Here is an 11,508-nt window from a genome sequence, read left to right on the forward strand (position 1 = left end):
TTGAACCCAGGAGGCAGAGGTCACAGTGAGCCAAGATCATGCTATTGCACTACAGCCTGGGCAACAAGAGCGAAACTCTATCTCAAAAAAAGGAAGGAAGGAAGGAAGGAAGGAAGGAAGGAAGGAAGGAAGGGAAAGAAAGGAAGGAAGGAAGGAAGGAAAAGAAAGAATATATGTAATTACCAAGCTAACAGAAGAAAAAAGGGAAAATAAATTGAAAACAAATACAAAAGTAGGGAAAAAAGCAGAGAAAGGGGAACTTCATATATCCATTATAATATTAAACATAAACAGCTTAAATATTCCAAAGGTAATGAGGTTTTTTTTTTTGTTTTGTTTTGTTTTTAATAAAACATACCTTCAGGTTTCTATTTGTTAACTGAGGATGAAGATCAAGAGATGAGGCACAGGAGTAAATTCTGAGGATAATGGAATTTGTTCCATATTTTAATTGTGGTGGTAGTTAGACAGATATAAAAATTTCTCAAATCTTTAAAAAATGTTTTTGGGTCTGTACCAAAAAATGTATGCTATTAATAGCGTTCATTTTAAAAAGGACAGTGAAGTCAGCTTTAATGGGTACTTACTAGCCAAATCTACAATTTGATCATGAAAATAAATAACAACAATGGATTACAACATGTTGAGAAAATGGAATCCATAAGTCCCTACTATATAAATAAATAAGTCTAGGGATATCTCTTCTTTAAAGCAAAAAGACAACTAAAAAACTGAATGAATAAATGAACGACAGAAATATAAAATCAAAATTCAGAATCAATATAGTGGTAGCTAATTCAGCCAGGAATCATTAATAAATGCAATGGCTAGAGGACAGTCATTTGATGAAGAATCAGATATTGACATATCCCCAGAGTATTTCCCCCAAAATACTATCTGTTACAGGGGGAAAATGGTGATATCATTGTGGAGATACCTGGCAGGCATTCACACGGCCAAATGATCAAGTTTAGCCTACATGTTTTCTGACCTGAGAGGAACATCACATGATTTTTGTCATATTCCTAACAAGAATGTATCACTTGAATATGGTCATGAGGAAACAATGGAGGAACCCATGTTGAGGGATACCATAAAGACTGAGAGGCCTCTATTCTATAAAATCTCCAAGTCATAAAAACCTGAGACAGCCCGAGGAACTCTTTAAAGGAGATGTAAGATACTTAACTAAAATCCATGCGTGATATTCAATTGCATCAAGGATCAGATAGAAAAAAGACACTCTGTTGGGATAATGAGACATAAATGAGGTCTGTGAGTTGGATGGAGGTATTGTATTAATGTTGATTTCCTGCTTTGGATAATTATATTGTGCTAATAGGAAAGAGTAGGTGGAATAGTTCAGGAAAAGAAAAATGATAATCATCATAAAATAGACATTATACACACATACAACATACATTATATTGAAAGAGTTGATGAAGGCTATTTGGTGAAATACCAACAATTAGGACACCTGTATGAAGGAGTAAGGGAATATGAGAGGTTTTTTTATACTGTTTGAAATAGTTTGAAATATTTCTAAGAAAATTATGAAAAAAGTAATGAGAAATATCTACATATACCTACAAGCAGTGATCATTCAGCACATATTAAGTAAAAAAATTAGGTGTAGAATAGTTTATGATGTGTTTATCATGTGTCTTACTGTTAGCAATAATACTGATATTGTTATTTTACAATTATTATATAAATATTACAGAATAAGACAAATATGGTAATTTTATAAAGAACTAAGATACCCAATATAAAGGAAAAGGAGATAAATATACTTTTTAATGATTAAATGTATGTATTTTTAAAATGTATTCTTTAGTTCTGCTCATTAAAATAACCCAAAAGCACTAAAAACCCAGTAGCAATGAACATCACCATTTCTTAGATGATGGTGTCCGAAACCAATCCGCTAGAAGGCTCCTTAAAGAAATTAGCTAATTCCGATCATGTGCAGAAAATGTACAAAATAAACCTATTTTTTGTAAGGAAAATAAATATCAAAAAGTACTTTCTGGGCTAGTGTCAAAAGGATACAAAAAGCTATCTTAAAGAAACACAGTAAACAAAAGTGAAAACATTCATCAACATGGTTAACGACTACAGCTGATCAAAATGTCAAATAAGTCATGAATTCAAAGTGATACTTTTGGGGTGAACAAAAAACTATTAATTTTGGGGGGAGATTGCCAGAATGCCATCAAATTAATCTGCAAGTTAAAATTAGTTAATTGAAAGCCAACAAATTAATTCTGAAAGTTAAAGGAATAAATCAAATATTGATCTTGTTTTTTCCATATGAACTTTATTTCACAATAAACAGATAGCTCTTCCACTAATCCATTGAGTAACCTTGTGTGAGTTTCTCCACCTCTGAGCCTTGTTATCCATCTATAAATGAAGATAATAATGCCTGCTTTATGGCAATGTTAAGAGCATTAAAATAGACAATATATGTAATGCTTCTAGTACAGAGGCTTATTTTCTCCACAGAGCTTTTTATAACACTTGAGGACATTTAACCTGTCATGCACTTCTTTTGTATTCTACAGACCATTCTCCAGTTCATTCGTTTATCATAAAACTTTACCTGCTGAAGGGTGTACCATTTATTAAGCACTGGGTTAGAGTTGAAGTATGAAAATTAAGACATGCTCCCTGACCTCAACTGTTTTTTTTTTTTTTTTTTTTTTTTTTGAGACAGAGTCTCGCTCTGTCGCCCAGGCTGGAGTGCAGTGGTGCGATGTGGGCTCACTGCAACCTCTGCCTCTCGAGTTCATGCCATTCTTCTGCCTCAGCCTCCTGAGTAGTGGGGACTACAGGCGCCCACCACCACGGCTGGCTAATTTTTTGTATTTTTAGTAGAGATGGGTTTCACCATGTTAGCCACGATTGTATCGATCTCCTGACCTTGTGATCCGCCCGCCTTGGCCTCCCAAACTGCTGGGATTACAGGCCTGAGCCACCGCACCTGGCCAGAATTTTCAATCTGGTAGAACCACTATCCAAAAGACAGTTGTTGAATCAAACAGAAATTTCCAGACTGGTTTGGATTTCAAGAGCCTGTCCATGCAGTTCTCTACCACCCATGCTTCTTATGCTTAAAAAAAAAAAAAAAAAGACGACAGCAGTAGTTTTGGAAAGAAAATAATAAAACAGCCAAATTAACAAGACCAACAAGATAACAAAAAATAGATATAATATTGCTTAGAGTTGTAGGTGATGGTGTCCAGAGGGTATGTCTATGTTCAGTCTTAGCCTGCCTGACAGTACACAGGCACCATTAAGTTATTCAGGTCACGTTAATGGAATAGGACAATTGGGGCAAGAATGAAGATTAATGAAGACAAACAGCATTTCAAATGGCAGGATCTAATTCTAGGTAAGCTGCCTTAGAGATGACAGCTGAAATTTGCTCATACCCCAAAACTACATCCAACAGCAATTCATTATATGTATCAAATGAGATGAGAATCAACGACCCAGAGTGTGTGCCTGTCTTCTGGGAATCTCCTGCACGCAGGTGGCAAGCCAGATGCAAAAATCTATTACATTCTGAGTATAAAGGCTGCTATTGTAAAACCTGCACATAAACAAGGCTAGTGTCCACTGAGAAATCTTGAGTAATCATGATTTTTTTAAATGGTATCTTGGTTGTGTGCCAGCTGTTATAACCAGTTGTGGATTAATTTTTAGCTATATACTTTTTCTCAGAGTATTACATATAAACACTCAAACGAAAGCGAAACAAAGGAAAGTAAAAGCAGCCAGTGGATAAACTTGCATTTTTTAAATGCTGAAAATCATGCACTGAACGATTAATTGCTGACATATTCAGTACAGTGAAATATGTAGCCTATAGAAAATAACGGAGATAAAATGGTAAAAATAATAGACATAAAAATGGTACAAATGACAGAGATAAACATGGCCTCTTCCACGCATCCCAACATTTTTCACATTGCATCATACATAGAAAATGTTGACATCTGTGCAGCACTGGAGTAGGCTACTGGAGGCAATTGGCCAGGAAGCTCTGTTATCTAGGTCTTGCTCAGTTGACCCAGTGAAAAATGCTCTTCCATGAATTCACTGTACACCTAAGCTAAGGGTTTTCAAACACCACTGTGAGTGGTCTTATGGGTTCTGAGATGGAGCCAGAGGAATTCTGGTTAGGTAGACCTCTACACTCTCACCCCAGAGCAACTCCACTTTTTTCTGTTTCCTTAAAAAAAAAAAAAAAAAAAAATCCACTAAGGAAAAATACATTTGGCAAATTAATTCCTTCAAAGACAATTGTAATTAAATTTTAAAATAAAAACGAGCTTGGAAACTAGATATCTAATTATTGCAATATTCCTCAACCCTGGCTACACATTAGAATCAACTGGAAGGCTTTTAAAAGATACAGCTGCCCGGGCCCTACCCTCAGTGATTCAGAACCAGCCATGGTGTGGCTCAGGCATTTGGTAGTATTTAAAAACTCCCCAGGTATTTCTTATGCAGCCAGGTTTGAGAAGCACTAAATTAGACCTGGCAGCCAGGAAGAAAAAGGACTGAAATAAGAGTCAATTAAACCTCACTTATCCTTGCCAGGGTTATTTGCCAGTTACAAACAACTTGTGGAATGGGCGTGTACTAATTTTCCTGTTCATTAGACATTAACACTTACATGTGAGTTTTTCAAACCAGGACATTTCACCCAGAAAGAAACCAAGGTAGTCAATGATAGCCGGAGGATTTGGAGGCTACAATCTAAGAGTTTTGTGACTTTTAAAACGAGAAAATTTTAAGAGTACAATAGAAAAAAAAAAAAAAAAAAAAAACATACATTGGTAAGGACTGAGTGTGCTAAGACTTCATATTATTTTCTTCACTGTATCCTCTTTCACCCTGTATGTGAAAGGTAGGAATCAGCGTTACTGGAAAATGGAAACTAACAGGAAAGAGTACAAAGCTGGCAACCTCATGAAGGACAAAAAAAGAAAAAATAATTGAAGCCAATAGAGGCCATGAAGGAGAAAATCTGAAGCAAAGGTCTGGTTTGCCTGTTTTGTTTTCTAGAATCCTATAACTTCTGGTAAAAGTGTCACACAGATGAAGAAAATCTACCAAATTTCTGGGAGTGGAAAAAGTCAGTTGTGTACAAGAGATTATGTAATCTTTTTTAACTTGGAATTTATTCAAAGTTCTCATGCACTGAAATAACACTGATTATTTAATGAATACAGTCCATGGGCCAGATGTTTTAGAGGTTTTATATATGTTATCTCAAATATATTTTTATAGAAATCCTTGACTTATGCTCTAATTTTTACTATTTCCATGTCCTGAAAGGTATTCATTTGCATTTTACCAAATAAGGAATTGAGCCTTGAGGAATATAGATATCAAGTCCTCATGATCAGAAGCCAGGATAGATATTATTTGAGTTGCATTCTGTCTACCTCCAATATCTAAAGTTTTTCCTAAACACACTTAGGAATTAAAGCATTTGACAAAGCATTGAATCTGCGGTAAACATGCATAAAGTTTTGGGAACCATACGGAAAGGAAGAAAAGCCCAAGATTTCTTTTAATTCTCTTTAAAGTAGAAAGCTTGCTGTATAAATATTTAAAACATTATTATGGAATAAAAATTCAGATGAAAGTTGTTCGATTTGGAACTAGGAATACAAAGATGAAGTAAAATTGTAGCAAGAGAAGGAGGAATTAATCAATGTCAGATGCTTTTCGGTTAGGGTCTGATAAGAATGAGAAAAAAACGCATTTTGTGGATCTAGAAATAAAGTGAATATAACATGTAATGAATAAAAACATTACAGGTCTTTTTCAAACAAGCTCAACACTGTTCCTTCTGGCAGAAAAAAGGGAAGGGGGAAAAGAGAGGGGAAAACGTCTAAAATTTTGTGTTTTAGAAAAGTACTAGCCAATTCAGGATATCAAAGAACATGAAATAATAAAAATAGGCAGAAGACACACACCTTCAGGATTCAGAACACAGGAGGGAAAAGGAGTAACGAAGCAGGTAAAATTTGCCCCTATGAATCCATAGTCTTCTGTGCAAAAGGAACATCTCTAGAGGGTGCTTCAGAAAGATGGGAAGAAATAAAAATGGCGATGGGCTTACAGTACTGAGATGAGAGAAGGAGAAGTAAAACAAATCATTTTACTATGAAGATAATTATTCAGTAAAAAGAAAAGATAGGGCCGGGTGTGGTGACTCATGCCTGTAATCCCAGCACTTTGGGGGAACGAGCCAGGTGGGTCACTTGAGCTCAGGAGTTTGAGACCAGCCTGGTCAACAATGCAAAACCCCATCTCTACTAAAAATACAAAATTAGCCGGGCCTGGTTGCATACGCCTGTACTCCCAGCTACTTGGGAGGCTGAAGCACAAGAATCACTCGAACTCAGGAGGCAGAGGTTGCAGTAAGCCAAGATCATGCCATTGCACTCCTGCCGTCTCTAAAAAAAAAAAAAAAAAAAAAAAAAAAAAAAAAAAGAAAAGAAAAAAAGATCTTTGAGGAAAAGAAAAAGAAACTACTTCCTTTAGAGAAAACTACGTGGTGAATTAGCAGTATAAGGGAACTATTATATTTGTGAATCACAGAAATATTTTTCTTTTTATCTTGATTGCTGTGATGGTGATAAAGCCATATATAGGGCCAAATGCATCAAATTGCCCACTTAGAGAATTTTAATGTACATAAATTATATCCCAAGAAAGCAGATTTAAAAATCCAGTAGGAATGAAAGAAAGTGGACAAGGTATTCATAGAAAGAGAAATCTGAAAGCATAAAAACAGGACATTACAGCCGCCAAGATTCATACAAGAACTTCCAGGAAGACAGAGGCAATTGAGTAACAGCGTATTAGAATAGGAGGCACCACAGGCGGAAAAAGAATCAAAGTATTACAGAATGTCTTTAAAACTAAAACCATATCAAATGGGGAAAACAAACAGGCCAAGTCATTTTTCTCTTCTCTACCTAAAATGTCACGTCATCCTAATACATAGGCAGTGCCACGTATCTACTGGCAAACGCAATGGACCATTTGGGGGACTTCACCGTGGTACCCACAGAAAGCCAGGCTACCATGATACACACATTGTATTTTTAACAAATAAACAACAAATAACATGCCTAGATTAGAAGTGGATTGTGTGTCTAATTCCTCCAAAAATAACATGATTTAAGGATATAACATGTTCCTATCTAGTACAAAAAATCTTGAAGTTGGGGTGGGGAAAGTTTAAAAAAAAAAGGCAGGGGGGGAATATCAGAAGAAACTGATGGGGATGCAAATAATACAAATACTTATATATATTTCAAAAAAATGTATTTACTCAAAAGTAAAGTGACCCAGTAGTACTTGCAGCAAGCATGGGTAGAAAAAAAAAAAAAAAAAGAAAAAAAACCTGATAAAATACTTGTTTTACAACCATGTGGTGTCATGACTTTTCCCAAAAAGTGAGAAATTCTGCAAAAAGATGTAATATACCACACGCACAATTTTATATTACGTTAGATAAATTTAAACCATGAATAATCATCTAAAAAAGTACATTATAAAAGCAAACCCCAAAGTTTTATGGTACAGAATAGATATTCCAAGTCTCCATCCATAGAAGAGATTACACATTACAAACAAAAGGGGGAAATTAGAGAAGACAGATTAGACCATTCTTATTCAACAGAGTCATAGTGGTTAAAGGAGAAAATGATTGGAAAAATAGTAACATTGTACTCACCAAAACCTTACAGTTAGAAAGGGGAGAGTGGTAGGAGCCATAAAGGGAAAAAAGTAGCTGACTGCTTGAACTTTAGTAAAAATCACGGAACATGACAAAGGAGAGAAGTATGAAGAAAACATCTAAAAGCCATCAATCTAATCAACGGTTTTTAGTCAAGATTTTGCAAAATAACCTTTGCCTGAAAGGTTGCTGATATAATGCTAGCATCCCTATCCATCAAATGAGCAGGTTGCTCTAGTAGCCTCTTCAAGTCCACAGAAATTCATGGACTTCCCAGATCATTTTACTGAAAAATCTATCAAAATGTAGAAGAATGTACATATGCATAATGAATGAAGCTGCCAGCCAGTCCAATCATTGCTTACGCAATGGATATTTTTCCGGAAGTTATCAAAAGATGTCAAGGGTCTGCAAGAGAAATGGGGTAAGAGATGGAAGGGCAAAATTCAAAAGTACAAAAAACATAAAGGTGAAAAAGAAATACAACTGAATTGAAAAGCAAAACTGATGGATGAGTCAAAATGATTATTTGTTGTCCTTGGGGGTAGAAACAAAATGTAAATAAGTGAAGTAGGCCAGGCAGAGTGGCTCACGCCTGTAATCCTAGCATTTTGGGACGGTGAGATGGGCAGATCACCTGAGGTCAGGGGTTTGAGATCAGCCTGGCCAACATGGTGAAACCCTGTCACTACTAAAAATACAAAAATTAGCTGGGCGTGGTGGTGCATGCCTGTAAGCCCAGCTGTTTGGCAAGCTGAGGCAGGAGAATTGCTTGAACCCAGGAGGCGGAGGTTGTAGTGAGCCGACATCACACCACCGCACTCCAGCCTGGGCGACAAAGTGAGACTCCATCAAAAAAGGACGGACGGAAGGAAGGACGGAAGGACGGAAGGACGGAAGGAAGGAAGGAAGGAAGGAAGGAAGGAAGGAAGGAAGGAAGGAAGGGAGGGAGGGAAAATAAGTGAAATAAAAAGGGAAGTAAGTATATTCATAGGAAATTTATTGGCTGACAGAAAATGTGAATACGTCCTGGTGTCCCTTTTATTCTTATACTCTAGTTGTGGGACAGCTCTTAGCCACAGGGTCCCTTTTCATTGCCCTACATTGCCCTATCAAAAACACAGTACCCTTTACCAGAAGATTCATCGTGTGTCTGTAACTGGAGAAAGGAAGTTTGGGCAAAATCAGGCCAAGGAGTACAATGCCTGTATAAAAACATCACAGGTACCTCATAAGTATATATACCTACTATGTGCCCATAAAATTTTAAAAAATTAAAAGCATTTTACAAAAGCAGGAGGTGGTAACAATTGTAGTTCTTGCTCTAGATTTTACCCACCAGTTTTGAAAAACGAGCAGAAAGATCTCTAATGAGGAAACATTTTTCAAATAAAACTAGACAACACACAAAACGGAGAAAGATGGCATGGTCGCAGATGAAGCCTGAAGATTTAGAAAGAAAAAGAGCAAACGATTAAACAAAGAAATCTTGAAGGAGGTTTTGTGGTTTTTTTTTTTTTTTAACACTCATAAAATACATATTGATTATAATGTTCTTAGCAACTGCAGGAAATTTAGGAGAGTTCACAGCAGGAATGTCACATGGAGTATCTTGCTTTGAATATTCTACTCCAAACCAGGACAAAATTCTGAGTTTATGAGATGGAAAGAGAGCACACCTTCAAGAGAAAAGACTCAGAAAGTGGCATGTCAAAGCATTAAAAATCTGAAGACAACAGTTAAAGATGAATCTGCTGAGACTATGGAAGGGTAAAAAGCACCCAATTCTCATCAATAAGAAACAGCTTATGGGGAGGTTCTTACTTTCATCTCACTGATATTAATAATATATCAGGCTGGGTGTGGTGGCTCACGCCTGTAATCCTAGTGCTTTGGGAGGCCGAGGTGGGTGGATCACGAGGTCAGGAGTTCAAGACCAGCCTGGCCAACATGGTGAAACACCATCTCTACTAAAAATACAAAAATCAGGCAGGTGTGGTGGCAGGTGCCTGTAATCTCAACTACTAAGGAGTCTGAGGTAGGAGAATTGCTTGAAACCAGAAGGCAGAGGTTGCAGTGAATCAAGCTAGCACCACTGTACTTCAACCTGGGCAAAAGAGCGAAATTCTGTCTCGAAAAAAATAACGTATCAATAATCAAAAGTCTGTAAATTAGAGAACTTCCAGAATCCCTCACTCTTAACATGTAAGGAATTACTTATGTATATATGCTCAGAGAACCTAGTAGTTCGGGGATATTAAAAAGTAAATAGGTGAACAGAGTGAGGGGTCAGAACATCTATATTACATATCTTACAAAACTTCCTTTTGTTCACTACTATACCCTCAGGGCCTAGATAAATGCCTGGATACGTTTCTACTGAATGAATTAACAAACAAAAGAACAAGCTTAATGAATGAACTCGTCTTTTTCTGGTGATCATATTAGTAATATTTAAAATATATATATTCTTTTACTAAAAATAAAACCCCAGGAATTACAATGTTGGCAACTTGGCAACAGCATAAATGCAGATATGATCATGTAAAAGTTACCCAGAGGAGAAATCCAGAAGGTTAGAGACATTACCAAAAAGAGGAAGATAAAAACTTTGGAGGAAAAATATCAACATTTGGGGATCATGGATTTGATTAGAATCCAAAATACATTGTTTATGAGTAAGTTGGGGTGAGAGAATTATAAGAGGTGTATAAAGAAGTTTAAAATAATTAAGCCAAGATTAAATGGGCCACTTCTTGAGACACTGTATTCTCGGCATTCTCTGTGCCAGAAGAATTTGTCCAGCCAAGGATAAGCCAATGATCTTGGTGAGAGATTGTAGCAGGACTACAGAGGAGCAGAAGATTTGGAGAGTGGAAGCATGAGATGACACCTATGTTACCTTTCAGCCTACATTCTAGGTTTTTGTTCTTAAATATTAGTATGATTTTTACATTAAAGCAGAAAACAGACGCATAAGAAAATGAGGTCTTTGTGTTGTGGTGAGCCCATTTCTCTCTAGGATAAAAGATAACTGCTTGTAGTTTTAATACAAATTTGCTTAAAAGGAATAAAGGAAGCGTAGATAGGGTGACTGCATGTTAATAAACAATGCTGAATGTATTTTTTTTCCAGAACCACCATACAGACGGAAGATTGGAAAGACAGGTTTGAGTTTGCAAGATGCCTTTGCTCAAAAATATCTTTCTCATGTTTAACAGTCATAACTGATAGCGAAAGGAGGCAGCCAAGGGTTCCCAGTGAAACCCTGCCTTCAAGCATAAAAAAAGGCTGAAGGCTGAAAAATCGGACTGCTGATCCTGGATGAAGCTCGCCCTTTCCCAACTGACTGTTTCTGTATAATAATCACCTGCGCACTGGGGGGATGGAGTGGAACCTCGGAAAGTTCTCACTATTTGCAGAGGGGAGGAGCCTGGCCTCGCCTGTTCCTGTGTGGTGACCTGGGATTCAAACTGCTAGCAGGATTCTCTCTCACTTGGCTGAGAGTTATTTTTCCTTTTTCCTTTTCACCCAATAAATACTGCTCCTCACCCTTCTATGTGTTGGTGAGCCTAATCTTTCCTGATCATGTGACAAGAACCTAGTTATTTCTATGACATAACCATATCTTAATTTATCTCAAATTCAGTTATCTGTAGGAATGGGTTACAAGGCGTAGAGCTTGGCAATAGAAAAACCTATCAGTAATTTACCTCTTATTTTTATCTTACTTC

The 11,508-nt window shown here is 36.7% G+C and overlaps 1 protein-coding gene across 1 annotated transcript in view; it reads left to right on the top strand.

The window, feature by feature from the left end:
• LOC108542752 (protein unc-13 homolog C-like) overlaps positions 1 to 11,146 on the top strand; it is a 293,581-nt gene extending 282,435 nt beyond the window's left edge. Inside the window, exon 18 of the mRNA XM_017892917.1 lies at positions 10,910 to 11,146. The gene's annotated coding sequence lies outside the window, so the exon portion shown is untranslated. The remainder of the gene's footprint in view (positions 1 to 10,909) is intronic.
• Positions 11,147 to 11,508: the final 362 nt, after the last annotated feature.

Source organism: Rhinopithecus bieti, unplaced genomic scaffold, assembly GCF_001698545.2.
Source record: "Rhinopithecus bieti isolate Rb0 unplaced genomic scaffold, ASM169854v2 scaffold_23721, whole genome shotgun sequence".
NCBI lineage: Eukaryota > Metazoa > Chordata > Mammalia > Primates > Cercopithecidae > Rhinopithecus > Rhinopithecus bieti.